Source organism: Asterias amurensis, chromosome 12 (assembly GCF_032118995.1).
Source record: "Asterias amurensis chromosome 12, ASM3211899v1".
Classification (NCBI taxonomy): domain Eukaryota; kingdom Metazoa; phylum Echinodermata; class Asteroidea; order Forcipulatida; family Asteriidae; genus Asterias; species Asterias amurensis.
In genome coordinates this window covers 19,574,208-19,598,234 of record NC_092659.1, presented here as the reverse complement: position 1 = coordinate 19,598,234, position 24,027 = coordinate 19,574,208, and the positions used below count along the sequence as shown (strand labels likewise).

The 24,027-nt window shown below is 37.0% G+C and overlaps 3 long non-coding RNA genes across 3 annotated transcripts; all 3 read right to left on the bottom strand.

The window, feature by feature from the left end:
* Positions 1–316: 316 nt before the first annotated feature.
* Positions 317–8,611, bottom strand: LOC139945554 (uncharacterized). The gene is made up of 4 exons (XR_011787086.1): positions 8,560–8,611; positions 7,562–7,640; positions 5,466–5,539; positions 317–3,057 (listed from the first exon to the last, which is right to left on the bottom strand). It is a non-coding gene; the product is annotated as an uncharacterized lncRNA (long non-coding RNA).
* A 1,727-nt stretch (positions 8,612–10,338) lies between these two features.
* Positions 10,339–14,096, bottom strand: LOC139944928 (uncharacterized). Its single transcript, XR_011787038.1, has 3 exons — positions 13,402–14,096; positions 12,752–13,107; positions 10,339–12,638 (listed from the first exon to the last, which is right to left on the bottom strand). It is a non-coding gene; the product is annotated as an uncharacterized lncRNA (long non-coding RNA).
* Positions 14,097–15,571: 1,475 nt separating this feature from the next.
* LOC139944929 (uncharacterized) lies at positions 15,572–18,220 on the bottom strand. Its single transcript, XR_011787039.1, has 3 exons — positions 17,606–18,220; positions 16,829–16,925; positions 15,572–16,027 (listed from the first exon to the last, which is right to left on the bottom strand). It is a non-coding gene; the product is annotated as an uncharacterized lncRNA (long non-coding RNA).
* Between the last annotated feature and the right edge of the window lie 5,807 nt (positions 18,221–24,027).

The following is a 24,027-nucleotide window of genomic DNA, read 5'->3' as shown; positions in this document are numbered from 1 at the left end:
CGAGTCTAAAGATGGAGTTTGACCGTAAAGAAGCAGCACGCACCTCCGCATCAATGCAGAAGTGGCACGCACCTTTGCATGATGAGTGCAATCTCATAATGTCACCATTATAGGAGCTGATCACCCATGATGAGAGACAGACCGTACTGGGATACAATGCAAGACATCATACTGGGGTGACGAGCCTTCCAAACGCTGTTGCCTCCATCTTTTGAGTTTAATTAGGTTTACAAATGTAGACTAACCCCCCCCCCCCCCCCCCTTCACACTGCATAATCCCACTCCCCCCATCCCCACCCCCCCCCTCCCCCAAAAAGATAAAAATAAAAAATAAAAGTATGTTCCCGAGGCTTTGCACTCATGAAATGTTAGCTTGGTAGCAGAATAATTCCATTCCAATATTGTGCATGTGGCGTGATTGTGTCCAGGAAAGGTTTTTCATACTCACAGTCCTCACTTTTTACAATGTAGTCACATGGGAAGTTGGGTCCAAAGTGTCCTCTTGTCCAATTAGTACAAATTATTAAAACCAAACACCCAACACAAATACATGTCACTTTTATTCTAAAGATAAGGTATTCCATTATTCTTCAAAAGAAGTCTTAATAATAAGGTATAGCATTATCACTCAGTTTTTGGTCAGGAAAACACATTCAATTTGTGGACATACCAAATCTTTAAAATTAAAAGTATTTCAATTGAGAGCTGACAACTCATCACAATTACACATTAATGCCTAAGAATAAACATAAAAGTAAAAATTACCAGACACTTCTTTACTGCAGATACACATGATTTATTCGCAATAACAAACTTTACAATACCCAAATAAAGGCAGTGGACACTATTGGTAATAACTAAAAATAGTTATTGGCATAAAACCTTTCTTGGTAACGAGCAATGGATATAGGTTGATGGTATAAAACTTTGTGAGAAACAGCTCCCTCTGAAGTGCCATAGTTTTCGAGAAAGAAGTAATTTTCCACAAATTTGATTTCGTGACCTCGAGTTAAGAACTTGAGGTCTTGAAATCAACCATCTAATCGCACACAAGTTCGTGTTGCAAGGGTTGTTTTTCTTTCATTATTATCTCGCAACTTTGATGACCGATTGAGCTCAAATTTTCACAGGTTTGTTATTTTATGCATACAGTATGTTGAGATACATGTACACCAACTGTGAAGGCTAGTCTTTGACAATTACCAATGGTGTCCACTGCCTTTAAAACACCATTGCTTTTTATTTCAAATTAAAAAACAATTTGAAGAAATAAATTAACATAAACAAGTACAGGTACACGTATGTATTCACAAACACGTAACAAGACAGATAAACTGCAAAGTTGTCAGCTCACAATTAAAATATTTCAAAGCCATGGCACAACAATTTCTATTAATTGTCATATCGAACACTCGTATTGAAAAAAGGATTAAAAAAATTTTTTTTTAAAGGATTAATAATACCGGTAATAAAAAAAAAGGTATGTTGTTGTAACTCCTAAGCTTTAATGTAAATGAGGAGTGTACAATTTTGTGAACTTCTGGGAATATAAAGTATACTATCTGATTGGAATTTCACAGATTAAGTCATAATGCAAATGGCATTATCAAGGTGTACAAAAGGGCGATAGTTCCATACCTTTGACCTTTATACCCCAGAAACAAATGGTACTTTCTGTTCTCTCAAGTTGCAAGTTCCCCCCCAAAAAACATAATTACAAAACTGAGTTTGCCCAGTGGCTAGAGGCAGTGTGAATCCTTGCTTAGCAGCAGGTTCTGCAAATGATTTAATAGATTTGCATCCAGAATAAAGAATATTAATTTGGTCTGTACCCATATACACTGATGAATTGCCACTGTTTACTCCGTACTTACACAAGTAAAAATCACAGGCATATTACTCGGTTGGGATTCGAACCCACGACCGTTGCAAATCTAGAGCAGTGTCATACCAACTAGACCACTGAGATTGCCCGGTGGCTAGAGGCATTTTGAATCGTAAGTGTAGCAGCGGGTACTGCATAAGATTTATAGATGTTACACTTGCATCCGGAATAAAGAATATTAATTTGTTTTTTTTACCCTTACACACCAACAATTGTTAGCACTTATACTCAGAACTTACCAGAGTTCTGCGAAGAAAAAATATCAAAGGCATAAAAAAAAACTATTAATCGGGTGGGATTCAAAGAAAAAAAAATGACATCGCACCGTGGCTTTGAAGACAACACAAAAAAGAACAACACTAATGCATGCAAGGCAGTATGACAGTCTGATGGTCAACAAACTCCTACAATATCAAGCAAATCTGAAAATGAACAAGCACATAAAGATTTCTTACATGTACACATTTACAACTTCAATAAGGAATCATACTGTCTTGCATAGCATTTTGGGGACAGGAAAGGTGCACAAATACATAACTCTCATCCATTCATTCGTTCATTCATTCATTCTATCTACTGTACACAACTAAATGATATGGTTTCATGGATAATGTACAGGAGCAAATAGAGTCCATTTCATACTGTAACAACTACACTTAAAACATTATGAAGTATCAAACACTTTTCAGTTACAAAATGAAATTCATTTACAATTTGTACAACAATCATTCATAACTCCTAACAAAATACATACGTGCAGGGATACATCTATATAGACCACACACACAAATGTTTGTCATTGGATTAAGGAAAAATGCTTCAAGTGTCATCATTTGTAGGTACCAGAAAAAATCATTCACAGCATGTCTGTGGAAAAGTAACGGAGGACAGGATTGAAATCTACATGGCATTATCTGCATTTCAGTGTTGGGTATACAAGTTTCTGTGTCTTTTGCATATTCATGGAGAGCATTTTTTCAAAGGACAAGCATCTATGAGTGATTATAGTACAACAAATATTGAATACATTTCCTTTTTGCATTGTCAGAACTTGATCAATCTGCACCATGCATTCTCATATGCATCCAATGTTTGCATTTAACACAACTAACCATAGTCCTTTGATGATACTTGCTCCTTCAGTGATGTCAAACATTTCACATAGACAAATCCTAAGAAACATGAAAAAAAGACACATTCAATTTAAATATTTTGTAAAACTATTTATGAACAATGACACACAGCATTACAAAATGATTCTGAACTTGTAGGTGACATTAACATAAAGAGACCCAGTTAAGGAAAGGACATACAAAAAAAATGAATCACAGTTGTGGGTACTCTTTGTTCTTTGAGGCATGGTGCACAATTTCAATAATCATGAAAACAGATTACTTTGTTTTCAATACTTCATATTCATGGACTCACAGTCTGGTGTCTCTATTAATTCAGACGTTTTTCCCTTCATCTCAAACTAGGGTTTCTTTTTAGCTCTTTTTGCATTCCATTTTGTTATGTGCGCACATGATTGCGTTTTTCTCGTTCAGTCATTCAATGTTGCTTCGCTTTAGGCATTCTATTTCATTTATCATGTTTATAGGTAATCAAGACTTCACTTTGACCATTCTTAAGTTGAATTTCTATAGGCTCTTTGTCTGGAATATGAATTCCCTAAATGAATCAGAGAGGCAATGAAGCAGCACACAGTGATCTCCTGCATACATGGTGGTATGGATAGCAAAGGGTGTGTGTGGGGGGGGGGGGTGGGGTAGGCTCTTTCTCTGGAATATGGATTCCCTAAATGAATCACAGAGGCAATGAAGCAGCACAAAGTGATCTTCTGCATACATGGTGGTATGGATAGCAAAGGGTGTGTGTGTGGGGGGGGGGGGGGTTAGGGTTAGGCTCTTTGTCTGGAATATGGATTCCCTAAATGAATCAGAGAGGCAATGAAGCAGCACACAATGATCACCTTCATACTTGGTGGTGTGGATAGCCAAGGGTGGAGGGGGGGGGGGTTAGGGGGTTAGGGTTAAGCTCTTTGTCTGGAATATGGATCCCATAAATGAATCAGAGGCACTGAAGCAGCACACAGTGATCTCCTTCATACTTGATGGTGTGGATAGCAAAGGGTGTGTGTGTGGGGGGGGGTGAGGGTTAGGCTCTTTGTCTGGTATGGAAGTTCTCTAAATGAATCAGAGAGGCCATGGAGCAGCAGACAGTGATCACCTTCATACTAGGTGGTATGAATAGCAAAGGGTGTGGGGGGGGGTTAAGGTTAGGCTCTTTGTCTGGAACATGGAAGTTCCTAATGGAAGTTCCTAAATGAATCAGAGATGCAATAAAGAAGTCTACAGTGATCAACTTCATACTTGTGGTGTTATAGCAAAGGGTGGAGGGTGTGGGGGAGGGTAGGGTTAGGCTCTTTGTCTGGAATATGGATTCCCTAAATGAATCAGAGAGGCAATGAAGAAGTCAACAGTGATCAACTTCATACTTGTGGTGTGAATAGCAAAGGGTGGAGGGGGTGGGGGAGGGGTAGGGTTAGGCTCTTTGTCTGGAATATGGATTCCCTAAATGAATCAGAGAGGCAATGAAGAAGTCAACAGTGATCAACTTCATACTTGTGGTGTGAATAGCAAAGGGTGGAGGGGGTGAGGGAGGTGTAGGGTAAGGCTCTTTGTCTGGGTGGATTCCATAAATGAGTCAACGAGGCAATAAAGAAGTCCACAGTTTGTCAAATATTGGTAAACCAGGGTGTTTCAACCATAAGGATTGTAGCTAGACTCTTTCATTAATTTGTTTATTGAATTGTTGATGATGTTAGCAGGGATTCTGGCATGTGTATGTGTGTGTACTCCAGCTTATCACAACTAGCCATTCTACACTATACACAGCTAGTGAAGAAATTAAATGCTGGTGTTCATAAGCGCAGAATAATTTTGCGGTAAGCAGAGCCAAGATTTTGAGCCATAGAGTGATGTTTTCCGGTTTTAAGTTCCTCCACTTCTTTGATCAGCCTCTTCACAATCAGCTTTAAATTGTTCCTTTCTACATCCTCATATTTTCGTTTGTGCCAATTATTTATAAGAGATTTAAAGTGAAGACAATTATTTGTTTCCTTTTTCTTTTGGTTTCTACAGACAAACAGCTACAGAATAACTTACTGGCATCTGGCCAATGAAAATGAAAGCCAAACATGAAACCAGCTCCCTCAAGAGTTCGGCATGCACGATCCAACTCCTTTTTTGAATTTGTCATCCATAGGTGTTTATGCGCATGTGCACGTCTCATTTGCATATTTCATAGGAAGGGCCTATTCGTCATCAAAATTAAAAAACCCAATAACGATAGAAAAAACACCCTTGTTGCAAAACTTTTTTCGAAAACTACCTTTAAACCTTTAAACCTATGTTACTTCACAAGGAGATGTTTCTCACAATTTGCTTATACTATCAACAGCTCTCTACTGCTCGTGACCAAAACTATACAGTTTTTGGGCTAACAATTATTTGGTGTAATTACTACTAGTGTTCAGTGCCTCTATAAAGACCATTTTAAAATACATGTATGTACTTACCACAGAACAACAGCAAGATGATTTACAAATCATTGTCAGAAACATTTGTATCAGAGTTTCTGTCAAAGCATGGTCTACAAGAGAACAAAACGTACACATAATCAGTTAAAACAAGTGTTCATGATCAAACACACTTGAATCACATCAGGGCCTAAATTATAATAAATAAATAGTAATATTAATACTTGGTTCTTATACAGGGATGTATCAAAGTAAGAGACATATTCCTTTACAGTATCATGTAATGGTTTCAATGTGCTGTGGTGCAATATGCTGCGGATCAGACCAGGAACATATGGGAACGTAAAGCTGTAGGTCCCGTGTGTTGTAAACAGCATGTAAAAATAGTGCAGTTCATATCGAAAAGCGAACAGGTTACTGCGCCCCAGTATTCCTGGTTTAATTGGCTGCATAATGCGCCATAGCACCTTGTAAAACAATTTCCAAAAATAGGTCTCATAAATGTAAGCTCCACTGTACCTGGCAGGTAAAATAATGCGCACTTTGATATGCCCCTTAGGGGTGTGATAAAGCGCACTGTAAATGTACATGTAAAACAAAGTATTATTAAAAATGCTTAATGACACAAAATGTCACCACTCAGAGTCGAACCCATACTCTGCTGATCAGAAACACCAGAGCTTGAATTTGGTGTTCTCATCAGCTCGGCCATGACTGCCGCATCAAATGGCTCCACCAAAACATAGTGTTAGCCAGAGGGGTGTCTGGGTGTCTTTTGGACACCCTGTTTTTAATTTGGACACCCTGTTTCATCTGTCATTTACATGTAAACTTATTGTAAGTGAACAATTTGGACACCCAGTTTTAAAATTTCCAGCAAATTTGGACACCCTTTTACCAAATTCTGGCTAAAACCTTGCACCAAAATATTGCATTAACAGCCCACCAAGGTGGGCTACCTTAGAAAGATATAAATATTAATTAAACTGTATAAAATGTAAGGTGTCTTTCTTCTTCATCCGTTTTTCCCCCCTCAAAAATGTATGTTTATGAGTGTATGTCGAATGCTGAACTTGCATTTCTAGCCACAGATATGAATTGTGAAGGGATTAATGAATATGAAAGAATGTATAAAATATAAATCACTTAAGTAATCAAAGTGCCATTTTTCAGAAAGTCAATGTTGACCATGATAAGATGTTTCTTGAAGAATTGATCTGTGTTTTGAGGCCCAACGTAAGGAACTCCCAGTTGCAAGAAGTGCAGGGCAAAATGTTTGTCACTCTAAGGCTTGAGATTTAAAGAAACGGTAGCTAGCAAAAAGAACCTATTTTGGTAGTCACGGTAGAACACATGGTACTTACATGGCACATGGTGCAAATGGAAGTATAGGCCAAATACTACTCCATCAGGTTATTATTCACCTTTTACTACTAAAATGGCCAGCCCAGCACTACCACAGTCACCTCTGTCCTAACTCTATGCATCCACTGACCATGCTGCTTAGAGTAGCAGAACTTCATGCATTGTCAGTGCTTACTTACAAAGGTCTTACAAAATGCTTTCAAAGGAATTTCATGGCAACAAAGGCTCCATTAAAAAAAGAAAGTGAGTATGCAAGAGCATAACAAAGAAAGTGTTTAATGTTGATAATGACCAGCTGGAACTCTGTTTATAACCAATTATTTTTGGTTACTATACACTAGTCTTGGTGCAAGACAGTTCTTGTTGCGGGCAATGCAGGCGCTGTTGGTGAGTTGGTCGCGCTGTGTTAAAGAAAAACGAGGAATGTCTTGCACCAAGAATGCATCCAAAAAGTGTCCGAGTCATAGAAATTAAACAAACGCACGGAGCTCAAGGTCGTCAGAAAACGGATACATTTTTACAGAGTTTCTTAATGTATTATGCCTTTGAACCAAAAAGGCATAAATGAATGGGAATAAAAGAGCATTCACTCGTTCTTAAATTTGTGTTTAAAACTATGCAGGGTCGTGGCCATGATTAAAGGCCCTCGCCTTTCGCTCGAGCCTTTACCAAATGGCCAAGACCCTTCCGGTTTCACACTGCTGTTCATGACTACCATTTCGTTCCATTCATTAGACCTTGTCTATTGAATTAAAAAAAATTAAACTTACCTTTATAGCTACTGGCCAGAATGAGTAATGCCGGGAGTGCATTAAGTTACTTCATTGTATGGTGAAGATCTTATTGAATCTAAAACAGATCAATGGTCAAAGAATAGAAATTAAGGATAAATTATAAATTATTATGTCAATTGCATCAAATAATGTCACTACCCTCCAGCAGGACCCCACCAACCTCCAGAAATTGTTATTATTAATATTATTATTATTATTATTTTGGACAATCTGTCGTTTTGTGCGCACAGTCTTGTTAACTCCCGGGAGAAAGGTTTACGATATCGCAACTCACCATTCACACTAATCTCTCTCATAGTACAAACATTGGTTTAACATCTATGATTATGAATTGCACAAATCAAGAAATTGTGATTCAGTAACTAGACGACAATATTTGTTCTCTAGTCATTGTGAAAACAGCAGTTAGCTGGGGGATTCGAACCCACAATATTGTGATGTAAGTCCTGCAGTCTAACCACCTGACCACGGTGACACTACGTTAACATGTACTTTAACTATACTAACTAGTCTGGATTTATAGTTATAGCCCTACTTAGTATTATTAAAAGGAAAGTACACGTTTGGTTATTATTACTCAAAATAAAAATTAACTTAAAAACTGGCTTGACGATCATTGGACTTGGATGGCTGATGGAAGTATAAAATAATGTAGGAAACGACTCCCTCTATGGTTTATATGGGATACACCTAGTAGTAAGAAGACTGGTCTTTAACAAAATAACAATTACCAAACGTAAACAATGCTTTTCAGTACACTACGTACATACAAACGTGTACATTAGGCTTAGCTTACTACATAGATGCGTAGACCAGCTATCCGAAGAAAACGATTTAAAAGTAGCTTCTCTCGAGCGGACGGCGGAATGAACCAGATAAATGTACTCTAACAGCCCTTAGCTTGACTTGTGTGCTTTAGTTGCTTCATAAATAATACTTTACACAGATATTAACAGTCAAAATTGTCCACTTACTCATTTTATACTTCCCGCGATGATGTTCACCATCTTGAATTGATCGCGGAATGCAACACTAAACATAACTAGTCTACAGAGGGCGCTAGGGCTGTTCTTAGATGAAATTAATATTCTGCTCTGTTATAACAAAATATACTACCAGACTAAAGTTACCAGCATAATACCATGTCATGTTCAGCTTGCGAGTGGTATCCAGCTCGTTTCTGCTTAACATACAATTCTGTGAAATAATGGTCCCTGGATGCCATGCCACCTAGGCCCCCGGGGGGGGGGATGGGGGATGATGGGAGGGGCAAACCCGAGATTGTTCAGGTCCTGGGGAGAATGGTGGAAATTGCACTCTGTGTCCTATTAAACTAATTTTGACCATTTAAAATATTGCCTTGACGGGAACAGCCCTTGACTAATAATATTATAGTGGTTATAATGTTTACAAGTTGGCAATATCTTAAAAGAAGTATTCAAAGTGTACAGAGGTAACACAACTTCTCAGACTGAGTGCACATTGCTTAAGAGTTTTGGCAATATCTCAACTTCTCAGATTGTGTACTACTATGGGACTCTCTTCTCTCAGGAATTTTTGCAATAATATCTCAAAAGAAGTATAAGAAGCGTTACTGCGATATCTCTAACTGTGTCTTGATCTAGGGATAATTATTCTTATAGTTTTGGCAATAAAGTAGTGCAGCCAAGCTTGAGTGCAGTGGCTTTGGGTTAAAGTAAAATGTGTTTTAAGACATTTCTCACTAGTGGCAAAAAAAAAGCAATTTCTTTTACAGGGGTATTTTATTATTTTAAAATCTTAATTACCACCAAGTTGTTTCTTGTTTCACATGACCAAGGTATTTATTTCACACTAAGCCATAAACATAAATGTGGCAAAATAAAATGAACATTTTGAAAATACTATACACATAACGGGCAAAAAACACTTAAAAATTAAAGACAGTGGACATTATTGATAACTGTTAAAGACTAGTTTTCACAGTTGATGTATCTCAACATATATGCATAAAATAACTAACCTGTAAAAATTTGAGCTCGATCGGTGTCAAAGTAGAGAGATAATAATGAAAGAAAAACCAACGTCACACAAAGTTGTGTGCTTTCGATGCTTGATTTCGAGACCTCAAATTCTAAATCCGAGGTCTTGAAATCAAATTCGTGGAAAATTACTTCTTTCTCCAAAACTATGGCACTTCAGAGGGAGCCATTTCTCACAATGTTTTATACCATCAACTTCTCCCATACTCATTACCAAGTAAGATTTTATGCTAATAATTATTCTGAATAATTACCGGGAGTGTCCACTGCCTCTAAGTGATTGATAGTTATGGTAATAGGCATTAATAGAGCTAACTGAAATTAATTAGGTTAGAAGACAATACCAGTATGAAAACAAGGGGTTGCTACATAGATTGGTTTTGACCTCATCGCAAATACTTGGTACGCAGGCATAGCGATCAAGTTTGATTGCGAGCTGGATCAGCATGCACCTTGTTCAACAGCGAGGGCTTCCCAAAAGAATTTGCGAAAAAGGTCTTTGATGACATTAGTTAACAACAGGGTGGACCACGTGAAGGTTGTCATCTTCCACCCCACAACAGTTAAAGGGATCATAATACATCAAAGTGTGTAACCATTACAACGATTGCTTCATTGGAAATGTTACCCCCCTTTGATACCTAGCCTACGGAGTAAAAAACCAGCGATAACAAATACTCTGGAAAACCCCACTTAAACTTATCTATAATAACTATGACTTAAATGGTTTCAATTTTTCAATTAAAGTTGTTGACCAGGATTATGCGGTTAAAGAAAATTGTATATACTGTTTTCTAGCAGTAAAACCAGTTAATTACTTTCCTTTGTCTAAGATAAGATACATTATATAATTTAAATCAATATCCTATATCGGAAGTCATTATTAATAGTGGCTAGCTCCCATTGTCTGCAGAGTGAAGAAACACTCTTGTGAGAAAGTACTCTTGAAAACCCTGATATTAGCATCAAATAGCTACTACATAGACATTATCAAACTTGTCAACAATTTTGTAATTAAAAAAAACCTTGTTAACAAGTACTCTCAACTATAACACTGTTGCGAATGGTATATCACAATACCAATCTTAGTGTGGCATTTTTGCCACAAAATTAACACAAGATAATAAAACCAATGTCATGTCCTTTGTATTAAAAAAATACCATAATTAACGAGCAATCTCAAATATTGAAAGGTATAAAGATTATGGATACTGAGTGTGACATTAATGCAACATAATTAACAGTAGATAATATAAATGTTGTCACCTTTGTTATAACCATTGTAATTAATTAATATAGCAACTTGTACTCGGTACCCGGCGAACAGCGCCCTCTATTGAGCAAAAACTCCACATCATGCACAAATTTATGATAAATAGCACTGCCTAGCTCATAACAATGAACATTATAATTAATTAGCATAACAATGAGGACTCAAACACCCTCAAGGAACACAGTATAATGTCAAAACCATTGTAGTTAATTAACATACTTATGAGGACTCCATAAACCTACAATGCCATGCCCATTATAATTAATAAGTTTACTCGAATACCCTCAATAAACATACAATGTCATGACCATTGTAATTTATTAGCATAATAATGAGGACTAAAACATCCTCAAGGAACACAGTACAATGTCATGACCATAATTTAAAACCTCAATAACAGTTATTGTGAGTCACAGTATTTATGTCCTTAAATAATAACTAATACAAAAAAAACATGGTGGCCACCATGTGGGGGTACCCCCAGAACACTTATAATATTGTTTGGATGAATAACGGAAAGACAGAGTGACACTTAATAAAAGGTACCATTCATATTTAATACATCAATCAAATTCAGTAAAAGTAAAACTAAATTTTATTAGTTTGTAATGTTAAACCACTCATTTACACTACATGACAAGCTTGTTGTCTTTATATTTCTGATGAGTTTACCCTATTGTTTCATATTTGTAATGAGCAATTGCATTACAAATTTACATAACTTGTTTCATGCTTGTAATGCAGTACTTCATTACGCACTTGAAACTTTGACATACTTGCAATGAGGTATTTCATTGCAAGGATGTTTTGCATGAGTGTAATGAAATACCTCATTACAAACAAGCAATATAAACATGTGAATACATTAACTTGTAAGAAGTTATCTCATTACAAGTTATTACGTATTCTGTCTACAAAATAAGTTGAACAAGGCAGCTTGAAGCAGGAACTTAATCACATCAAGACATCACTACAACTCAACAACTTAAAGACCTTAAATTCCTACAGCCAGCCCAAGCCATTCCTCATCACACCAGTAGACAAAAGTCCGCAGTTCAAGGCTACCATCACCCTTCCAGACATCGGCCATGCATCTCACAAGCTCCAACGAATCGTCAGCCAAGCTCAACTCAAGACCTTCCCAGAAACAAACAAGATTCAAACATCACTTCACACAGACGACCAGCATTCCCTCCGAATGCGATGACACAGAGGAGACCCGCTGCATTCATATCCCTGAGAATCAAGAAACATAAAGCACACGGCAGTCTGGGACACCATGACAAATCAGCCTTGAACAAACACTCACACAAACAAAGGGTCTTTCAGAGCCAACACTCACACAAAAGAGTGTACCCACAAGTCAAATATACATATTTATAGTTTCTTCCTATTTCTATTTACCATGCAAAGCTTCAAGCAATACTATAAATATTCAAGTCATTGTTCCACAATAAGAAAACTTTGTTGTGTAAGTGAGTTCAATCTGCAGATGAATCTGGATGATCATGCTGTAATGTCAAGATCCATTGGAAGATTTGTTCAATGTTGTTCATGCTCTTGGAACGTCTACTCATTGGTCAAAGTACATCCTTAGTAACAGTCGAGGCTGGTGGATATGACCTTTGATGAGGGCAGTCATCATGAAGAAACAGTCCTCTTTACAAAGACGGTGTTGAAGCAACAATTTCATTGGTGCTGCATAATGTGGCTCAGCATCTTGACGTAACCAGCTCTTAGTTGTTCCACTCTGTTCATCCTGTAATATGGTATAAAACAAAATTGAAACAAAAATAATTTTTGTGTTTAAGCAAAGTTTATTTTCCGCACGTTAATGGATTTCTCAGATTTATTAGCTAAAAGAGATCTTACCTTCAAGGATCCTGGTAAGTAGTTGTAGAAATACTTAATGTATCTCCTCAAGCCATGACGTATCTAACTGTGTTGTGATGTCACATCTTCATGGTCCATGTTGACAGGATGGCAGAAAAGTAGTCATCACATAACCTGTATGTAAGTAGTAGAGCGACAGGTTGTCTTTAGCCGACGCCATCTTGAGAACCTCTGATGGCAGCCTTCTACGCCCCGTCCAGCATCAGCATCTTAAGCTCAGTTGTTTCTGGTTGTGTGCTGTGTCATTCAGCTGATGTAAGAATGCTACATCAATGGCCATTGGTAGCATTCTTGTATAGACACCATCTAGCGGATGACCTCTAGGGGTGCACCATCTGAAAGAAAGTTGTTATCACATCAGTACAAACCATATAGAGACTAATATAATGTAACCATCTGATGATCATTACGGGACTACTGCTTCAAAATAAAATCACAAAATTGGCTCAAAAATTGAGTTCAAACACTACTTTTCATGAACAAGTTTGAAGTTTCTGTCATCTCAAAGATGCAGACTGTTAAAAAAATTGATGCAACAAACTCTATGCACAATCCTTTAAAGTTATGTTATTACATGTGTAACATCTGTTTTAGTTTTATGTCTAAACAAATATAGTTGCCATTATTACATCTGTTGTTGATCCATCAGACTGCAATGCATTCTCTCATCCACCAGGGAGACAGGAACACGCCTCTATGAAGCCAGGCAACCAGCGGTTGTCTTCTTGGTCATCGGTGGATGGACGTCACCAGCACGAACACAGATGCCATTGATGTGCAGTCTTCATTGGACTCCGTACTTCACAGGCAGTTGGTTTCGCATTTCACCATTGCAGTAAATAAAAGACAAAAAATAGATACATTCAGAAAATGCACTTCCAAATAGAACTATTCCATTTAGTTTGGGAATAATTTAGGTCAACATAAATGTGGGTTTGAGTTTTTTATCATATTATTTGTTTGGGTTTATTTCTTTGAATTCTTAGAGAGTCAAATATTTCTCATCAACTCGTTTGTCTGCATTTAGCAAATCGTATAAAAATTGTAAACTTTTCGTTAAACTTTGATGAACATACTGATGAACACATCAGAGGAAAGAAAGGAATCTTTAGGTTCTGTTAAGGGTTAAACTGCATGGTTTATTGAGCTAGTTTTGTTTGGGCATTCAAAATAAGCCACATTAACTTTTCAAAACCACTTTCTTTTACGACTTAATACTTATATGGACAGTAATAACTTATGCTGTATTTTACTTCCTTAAGTCCTTTACCCGGAAACTTGCATCCTCAGACAATAAGACACCTGCGTCCTCCTTCCATGATCCTTGGTAGCCATTATCCTTGTGACATCACCTGTATTCGGAGAATCATTCAACAACTGCATCACTAAGTTAGTTCAAAAACTGAGTTCAGTCGCTGCTTTTCAGCAACAAGTTTGAACTATTTATGTCATCTCAAAGACATCGATTGTTGTAAAAAGATTGACGCAACAAACTTTCTGCGCAATCCTTTAAAGTTATGTTATTACATGTGTAACATCTGTTTTAGTTTCATTTCAAAACAAGTATAGTTGCCATTATTACATCTGTTGTTGATCCATCAGACTTCAATGCTTTCTCTCATCCACCAGGGAGACAGGAACTATCCTCTATGAAGCCAGGCAACCAGCGGTTGTCTTCTTGGTCATCGGCGGATGGACGTCACCAGCACGAACGCAGAGGCCATTGATGTGCAGTCTTCATTGGACTCCGTACTTCACAGGCAGTTGGTTTCGCATTTCACCATTGCAGTAAATAAAAGACAAAAAATAGAAACATTCAGAAAATGCACTTCCAAATATTTTTATCCCATTTAGTTTGGGAAAAATTTAGGTCAACCTAAAGTTGGGTTTGAGTTTTTCTATCATATTATTTGTTTGGGTTTATTTCTTTTAATTTTTGAGAGTCAAATATTTCTCATCAACTCGTTTGTCTGCATTAAGCAAATCGAAATGAAAATTGTAAATTTTTCGTTTAACTTTGATGAACAGTGATATACACATCAGAGGAAAGAAAGGAATGTTTAGGTTATGTTAATGGTTAAACTGCATGGTTTTATTGAGCTAGTTTTGTTTGGGCATTCAAAATAAGCCACATTAACTTTTCAAAAGCACCTTTTTACGACTTAATACTTATGGACATTAACAACTTATACTGTATTTTACTTTCTTAAGTCGTCTTACCTGGAAACTTGCATCCTCAGACCATAAGACTACCTCGTCCTCCTTCCATGATCCTTGGTAGCCATTATCCTTGTGACATCACCTGTATATGGAGAATCATTCAACAACTGCATCACTAAGTTAGTTCAAAAATTGAGTTCAGTCGCTGCTTTTCAGCAACAGGTTTGAACTATTTATGTCATCTCAAAGAGATCGATTGTTGTAAAAAGATTGACGCAACAAACTTTCGGCGCAATCCTTTAAAGTTATGTTATTACATGTGTAACATCTGTTTTAGTTTTATGTCAAAACAAGTATAGTTGCCATTATTACATCTGTTGTTGATCCATTAGACTGCAATGCATTCTCTCATCCACCAGGGAGACAGGAACTATCCTCTATGAAGCTAGGCAACCATCGGTTGTCTTCTTGGTCATCGGCAGATGGAAGTCACCAGCACGAACGCAGATGCCATTGATGTGCAGTCTTCATTGGACTCCGTACTTCACAGGCAGTTGGTTTCGCATTTCACCATTGCAGTAAATAAAAGACAAAAAATAGATACATTCAGAAAATGCACTTCCAAATAGAATTATTCCATTTAGTTTAGGAATAATTTATATGAACATAAATGTGGGTTTGAGTTTTTCAATCATATTATTCGTTAGGGTTTATTTCTTTGAATTCTTAGAGAGTCAAATATTTCTCATCAACTCGTTTGTCTGCATTTAGCAAATCGTATAAAAATTGTAAATTTTTCGTTAAACTTTGATGAACACTGATGAACACATCAGAGGAAAGAAAGGAATGTTTAGGTTCTGTTAATGGTTTAACTGCATGGTTTATTGAGCTAGTTTTGTTTGGGCATTCAAAATAAGCCACATTAACTTTTCAAAAGCACTTTTTTTTACGACTTAATACTTATGGACAGAAAAATAACTTCTACTGTATTTTACTTTCTTAAGTCGTCTTACCTGGAAATTTGCATCCTCAGACCATAAGACACCCTCGTCCTCCTTCCATGATCCTTGGTAGCCATTATCCTTGTGACATCACCTGTATGGAGAATCATACAATAACTGCATTCAAACCACAAAATTAGCTCAATCATTGAGTTAATGTAACATGACATCATCGGACATAAAAAAGTCACATTAAAGCCATTGGACCCTTTCGGTAAACAGTATTGTCCAAGTCCCACACTTCGTGTATCACAACTTCTATATCAAATAACAAACCTGTGGAAATTGAGCTCAATCGGACAGCAGAGTCCGGAGAAAATAAAGGGAAAACCCACACCTGTTTTCGCGCGTTTCGCCGTGTCATGACATATGTTTATAACAAATCCGTAATTCTCGCTAACGAGCATTTATATTGTTTTACCGTTTTCTCAAAAAGTAAAGCATTTCATGGACTAATTTTTCAAGAGAAGTCTTTCACCATTACCTTCTGTAAACCCTGTAAATTATGTAAAGGGTCCAATGGCTTTAACTCAGATGTAATGCCCTTTGGATTGAATGATCAGAGTTTCAAAATGAAATTAACAATTTATGTACAACAATTTATCGACCATGTATTTCAAAATATGATGATATCCACTATTATTTTATTTCTATAAAATAAATTGTTGGGCATCAGACATAATGGCATTTTACACCATTACAATATGAAGTCAGAGACCCTTCCCCCAAATAAACAATTTTATTGAAAAATAGTGAATCTCCCAGCTCAATTTGACCTTTGCAGGAGCCCCTCTTTAACATAAATTAACAAGTTATCATCATTTCAGGAAAATCCTTTACAAATTACGGCCCTGAATGAACTTCCAAACTATTAACATCATGCAAATAAACTTACCCTCAGGTTGTATTCTTGAACTTTAAAATGAGTGTCGTTTCCGCACAGCATACCTCCACTCACCACAGCTCCAATGTCATCAGGGTCTGGAAAACAGCTGAAGGGAATGAAACATAAAAGATGTTGAAGGGTATCAAACATAATAGCATTTTACACCATTATCAAATAAAGTCAGAGACCTCCCCCCCCAAAAAAAAAAGAAAAAAAAAAAAAAAAAAAAAAAAAAAAGAACTCAACAATTTTCATATCAATTTGAAAAGTAGTGAAGAGCAAAACTCAGTTTGACATTGTTCTTTGCCTGATGCTGTCTTTAAGCAATAGCACGTATCATGATAAAACAGTATTGTCCAAAGACCCACACTTCGTGTATCACAACTTGTACACAAACCTGTGACAATTTAAGCTCAATCGGTCATCAGAGTCGGGGGAAAAATAACGGGAAAACCCACCTATGTTTACGCACGTTTCGCCGGTCACAACAAGTGTTTATATTAATCAGTTGTTCTCAATATTGAGAATTGATAATTGTATCAATGTCTTCTCAAAAAGTGAAGCATCTCATGGAATAATATTTCACAGGGAAGTCTTTAACCATTACCTTCTGTAAAACCTGTGAGTTAATTATTAATCTGTGAACTTTAATTTGTTGTTCTGTTCAAAAAGTGTTCATTGGCTTTAACCAAAATTAACCAAATATGATAATTTTAAGGATTTTTGGTTTACAATTTTGGTCCTGCAAGAACTTCTAAACTATAAACATCCTGAACATAAACATACCTTCAGGTTCTATTCCTGAACTTTAAAATGTGTAAGTGTTGTTTTCCTCGCAGCAACCTCCGCTCACCACAGCTCCAATGTAGTCTTCATGGCCCTGGAATGACTGGTGCAGTTTCTATTGGACTCCATATTGCGTATTCCAATGGCAGTTGGTTCCGCATTTCACCATTGCAGTAAATAAAGAACAGAAAATACATACATTCAGAAAATGCACCTCCAAACAGAATGATTCCATTTAGTTTGGGAATAGTTCAGGTGCATATAAATGGTGTGAGTGATTGTTACATGACAAGTGACTGATAACGGATGGTGTGAAGTTATAGATGGGGTACGTTTTCGCTGTCGTATAACGAACCCCTGATTGTTAAGATGTAACATGCAAGAATGGAAATGAGCTTAGTACATTTTAAAGTGATGGTGTAGATGGGAGTGAGCTTGTTAATCATGCAGTTTGGTGCAGGTTTGATGTTAGAGTGAATAAATGGTGATAATAATATACCTTTAGGATGGACGTAATCCCTCTGTGCCGTAATACCACGAGATTACAGTGGTTGCAGGGTCTGTCATGAGAGAGCATGTAGATGAGAAGGACTCCATCCCAGGTTCTCAATCTCAGTCACTGCCTGTTGGGAAACAAAGATAACATTCTCTAAGTTGTGAAGCATGTTTGCCAACATCAGAGTAAAAGATGGTAGCTCCAGTGGTTAGAGAGTAGTTTTGGAAGAGGGGCAAGGTGCTAAATAATGTACTTGAAGGAGACTGAATGCATTGGAATGCCAATTACATGTAAACTTGCTTATAATACGTTTGTCATGTTATTGTATTTTTGGTGCATTTACACTTCTTGTTTTCCTGCCGTTATCATTCACAAAAACTACTAAACATGTAGAGCGAATTTCTCAAGAACTACAGCACCTCAGATAGTAATATTTTTAGGAAAGCTTTACACAATCATTATATCTGGTGTAAGTTAAATGTAAATCTGCGGACATTGTCTTTTGTGTTACCAAAGTATCCAAATGCTTTAATTTTTAAACAGAAGTAAAGATCACACACTTTGTGTAAGCTTTAAAAAAAAATATCCAGGGTCTTTCACAGGGTGCAAAGATCTTGCATGTAGCAACTACGGTTCTCCAGATATATTTTTTGGTAAATACTTAAACATTGATTGAAAGTTATACCGTCATCTAATTCCATAACTTGTTAAATTTTATTGCCACACTGAGGTCAAAGTTCAAAGTGAAACCCTGGCCTTTTTGGATCACACACTAAGCGCTTGAATCCAGAATCCATAACCAACCACATACTATAAAATAAACTTGTGTAGGCTTCTAACGAAATTTGTCTCATTAACACTATTTTTAAGAGTGACCACTAACTGTTTAACTTTCCTTTATTAACCAGTCTTAAGAAGATCGGGTTTCAAAGAAGTTTGGCAAAGATCGGTTTCCCATAAGCAGCCCATTCCACATGCAGGATTGTAAATGAATGATCGCTGGGGAATATTTGGTTTTGGCAAAGTTGTTGCTGTAAATTAAAAAGATATCACACCAGACACTATCCACTGTGAAACCATCCGAAATCTCATTGAAGGCAGGAGTTGGCTGAAATTTAATTGTTTCTCTTTTGTAAACCAGCCAATTCACCTTGGGGCATTTTTTTCTTCACCTGGGCTCTGTGACTTTCACTATGGTTTCAAGGAATGCTCCCCATCCAAGCCCAGACCTTTTAAGTTGTTGACTAATTCTCTGAAATGTAATTTCACACTTCCCCAATTTCACGGCCTCATTTGCTTTTACTATGTCATGCTCTACTCCAAATGTAAACAAGCACAGTATGTTGGACACTGCTGGACCATAGAGCTAGGACCCTAGATCCCTGGCTGGACACAGTACTGCTAACCTTAAACAAGGTGAAGGCTTACCAATAAACCACTTATCACTCAGGTTGACTTCCCCTCATTAAACAGTAATCTATCTGGCTGTGTTCATGATAGCCTTAGGAGGGTTTGGCAGTACAGCACAGTGAAAACAATTTAAAACTAAGGTTATGGCTAGTTAGCAGAGAACTGCATTAAAACAAGGTCAAAAGGGATTGTAAAAGGCAATTTCAAGGAGAATGATGAATTTTTACTCTATTTTACAAGAAGATTTTCATAGTGTGAGTATGTCAAATGCAGAGTTCCTGTAGCGTTTCTACTTAATAGGTGGAGGTATGCATTAGCCCACAAAGATAACCTGGAGTTGTAGAAGTACTATTAAGAGCACCAAATTCAAACTCTGGTGTTTCTGATCAGCAGAGTGTGGGTTCCAATCCCCAGATGTGACATTTGTGTCCTTAAGCAAGACACTTTACCATTGCTTTGTCCCTTGGATGGGACGTTAACGGCAGTGGACACTATTGGTAATTACTCAAAATAATTATTAGCATAAAACCTTTCTTGGTGACGAGTAATGGGGAGAGGTTGATGATATAAAACATTGTGAGAAACAGCTCCCTCTGAAGTGCCATAGTTTTCGAGAAAGAAGTAATTTTCCACGAATTTGATTTTGAGACCTCAGATTTAGAACTTGAGGTCTCGAAATCAACCATCTAAACGCACACAACTTCGTGTGACAAGGTTTTTTTTTATAATGCAATTTTATGCTCAAAATGTAAAGTAGATGACATTTGTTTGGACTATAATCAGGCTACAATAGACCTTGTAAACTTCAAATAATTAGATGTTAAATTGAAGGAAAAAACAGTCTTAAAGCTGAAACAATTCAACGAGGGGGGAGGCATATATTATGTTAACTAATGAGGGTGAAAATTGGGTAAGCATTTGTTTGCAATTTCTTTTTTGCAGGGATAATTTTCTGGACCAACGCGGCTGAGCTCACTGTGAGAACAAACAACATAGAGACAAGCTTGCAAATAGACTAATTACCAGATGCAATTTTAAATAAGAATTCCAGGAGTGTGAAGGGCAAAACATTTCCTGGCCCACCTTGTAGAGCTGTAAATGGCGCTCTTTGAACATCGGTCTCATCACTGTAATGGCGACTGTGATGAGCCCCATGTTAAAAGAGAGCCATTTACAGCTCAACAAGGTGGGCTAAATGTTTCAATTATAAAAATATAGATTTAGAGGTTTGATGGGACAGTTGATATAGCTAGGTAGCAGAATCTAATTGTAGTCATACCCTCCACGGTCCTGTTTTCAGGGTATGATGCCCTAATTACCTTCATTTGTTTATAAGTAGAATGCAAACACATTAAAACATGGTGGATATTGAAATTTTCACACAACACACCAATCTTCGATGACTTCAACAGCGTCCCATTTTGTTTAGTTTGAGGCAAACGAGAAAGTATGGTTTCCTGGTGAAGCCATACGTGGAAGACACATTTGCAGTGACAACAAGTGTTCTATGAGACTTTGTGTGACTCTATAGCCAGCAAGTTTCTTCATTTTATTCAAAATATTTTGTATGACATTCTAAAAACAACCATGATAATTTGCAAAAATTAAAATAAATAAAAAGTTAATAAAAAGTGTGAACAATTATTGGCTTTCAAATCTGACTTGTATTTTTTATTTTGTTTCCTTAATATTTATAGTAAAACATATAAATAAATAGTGATAATTGAATCACCTAGCAAAATAAAAAATGTTTTAATTTTTAATATTATCAAGGGTTAAAACAAAATTCTCCAAAGAATGTTCAGTCACAAGATCTGATCATCGTGAGATGTAAATTGAAAAGTGTTCGAGAAAACTTATCCGGAGGGCAATTTTTCTTTATATGGCCCAACACTGTGACCAATTTTTGTACATTGTAAAAAGTTGTAGAAACGCCTAAAACACTAAAACTTTTTGCATTTGCAAGTGCAACTAACGAGTGGAGCCTTACATGGTTCTAAGTTTTGGTCAAGTGATAGGAGACTCTTTGCTTGGCAAGTCAAACCATGGTCAAACCACAAACATTTTATTTAGGGACTGTTTTTACATTAAGCACGAGAAGTAACAGATTTGCCGCGATTTTAGGGACACCTTGAAAACAGGACGTCCTACGATACGAGAAGAAGCATATAGACGGCGAACACAGTATTAAGTTACGTAGAACAGCATAGCACATGGTGCACATGAAAATAAGGCAAAACACTCCCATAAATATAAAATAATATCTAACTAACTTCAGTCATCTTACTTCAAAAAGATCCCATCCGCATCCTGCCACAATCACCCTTACCGTAGCTTAGCGTTGAGTCAACTGGCCAACTACGCTGCCAGAGTTTTAACAAAAGCGAGAAAAATCTGAACGGAAATTTCCACTGAATCACGTGCTAACAGCAAAGAAAAGGAACTTACGTAATACTTTTACAACTGGGTAAATCATCAAAACAAAGGTTCTATTTAAAATAGTCGAGGGGTAGAAAACTCCACATGATAACAACAAACAAAAGCTGGGCCCGAAGAAAGGCACTGTATTTATGAATGATTTCAATAGATGGATAATAGCTTGCATTTCATGGGCTTTTACTTCCTGTGTTCTGCTTGGTCTGCTCTCTGACGTAGTATGTCACACACATCCAGGGGCCAATTTTATGAATACAGCTCAGCAGGTTTGTCTGCTTAGCAAAAATTGAGTGCGGCGCCAGAATTTAAGCGCAAGATATGATTGGATGGCCATGGATCCTTGCTTTGTCACAAAATTTCGTGTGTTAAATGCCCTCCATTAAGAACTGTGCAGGTAAAAAATACCAAGATCTGATTGGTCAACCGCTCTTGAGCTTGGATCCTCATTTTTGTCACAAAATTGCCAATGGGATTTCGTGTGTTAAATGCCCTCCATTAAGAAATGTGCAGGTAAAAATACCAAGATCTGATTGGTCGACAGCTCTCAAGCTTGGATCCTCATTTTGTCACAAAATTGCCCATGGGATTTCGTGTGTTAAATGCCATCCATTAAGAAATGTGCAGGTAAAAATACCAAGATCTGATTGGTCGACAGCTCTCAAGCTTGGATCCTCATTTTGTCACAAAACTGCCCATGGGATTTCGTGTGTTAAATGCCATCCATTATGAGGGGCCGTTTATGACTATATTATGAGGGGCCGTTTATGACTAAATGAGCAAACCCATATATATATAAGAGCAGAACCATATATATTTATAAGAGCAAACCCACATATATAAGAGCAAAACCATATATATAGGAGCAAAACTATATATAAAGGAGCAAAACCCATATATATATAGGAGCAAACCCATATATATAGGAGCAAACCCGTATATATAGGAGCAAAACCATATATAAGAGCAAACCAATATATTTAAGAGCAAAATAACAAATATATAATGATCAAAACAAATATATAGAAGACCACCGAAAATATATAAAGGATCAACGGCAAATATCTATAAAGGACCAAAAACCTCAAATATAAATGACAAACATATACGGGTTTGCCCCTTTATATATGGGTTTGCTCTTATATATATGGGTTTGCTCTTGTATATATGGGTTTGCTCTTATATATATGGGTTTGCTCTTGTATATATGGGTTTGCTCTTATATATATGGGTTTGCTCCTATATATATGGGTTTGCTCTTGTATATATGGGTTTGCTCTTATATATATGGTTTTGCTCCTATATATATGGTTTTGCTCCTATATATATATGGGTTTGCTCATTTAGTCATAAACGGCCCCTCATACTGGTGTGTGGCGGTTTTTTTTACAGGACGAACGTGGGTAATTATCTTCACACGTTTGTCCTGGAAAAAAAAACACGCCACACACCGGGGTCGACCCAGAGGAGCTAAACGAACGCACCCTTTTATGCATGAGGTACGTCACAATGCTAATCCAAAACGAGGCGATTGGCGCAGCCACTGCAAGATGGGGGAAGTGCGCCCATAGCCTTATTTGGGGTAAGAATTGTGACGTCATGCATAAATATTAAGAGAGGCGTTTCAATTGACGTCACAAACATTTAAGTAGGCTTACCGATAATAAGACCTTTGAATTTTTAGAAGAAAAAGGTTTGCTGATGGACGGCCCCTTTGCAAAAGTAACTAACTGCTTGCGAAAAAAATCGTGCGTTCTCCTTTAATTTATATTACGATTTGATTTATTTATTTAATTATATATGCACGAATAATCTTCTTTGTGTGACATGAAGGCTCGGAAGGTTGGATGTGAGATTTATAACCAATGAACCAATCACAGCTACCGTGGCTTGCATACTTGAGGTGGCGTTGCTATATAACAACTCATTTTCAGCAGTTGTTCTCTCATGTCGTTCTAAATGTTCATTTGCATTATTGTCCATGATGCACAAACCATGACCCCCCCCCGCCCCCCCCCCCCATAGGAAAAGTGCAGACTGGGTTACTATCTTCTTTGCTCTATGGTTTGACTCTTGACATCAA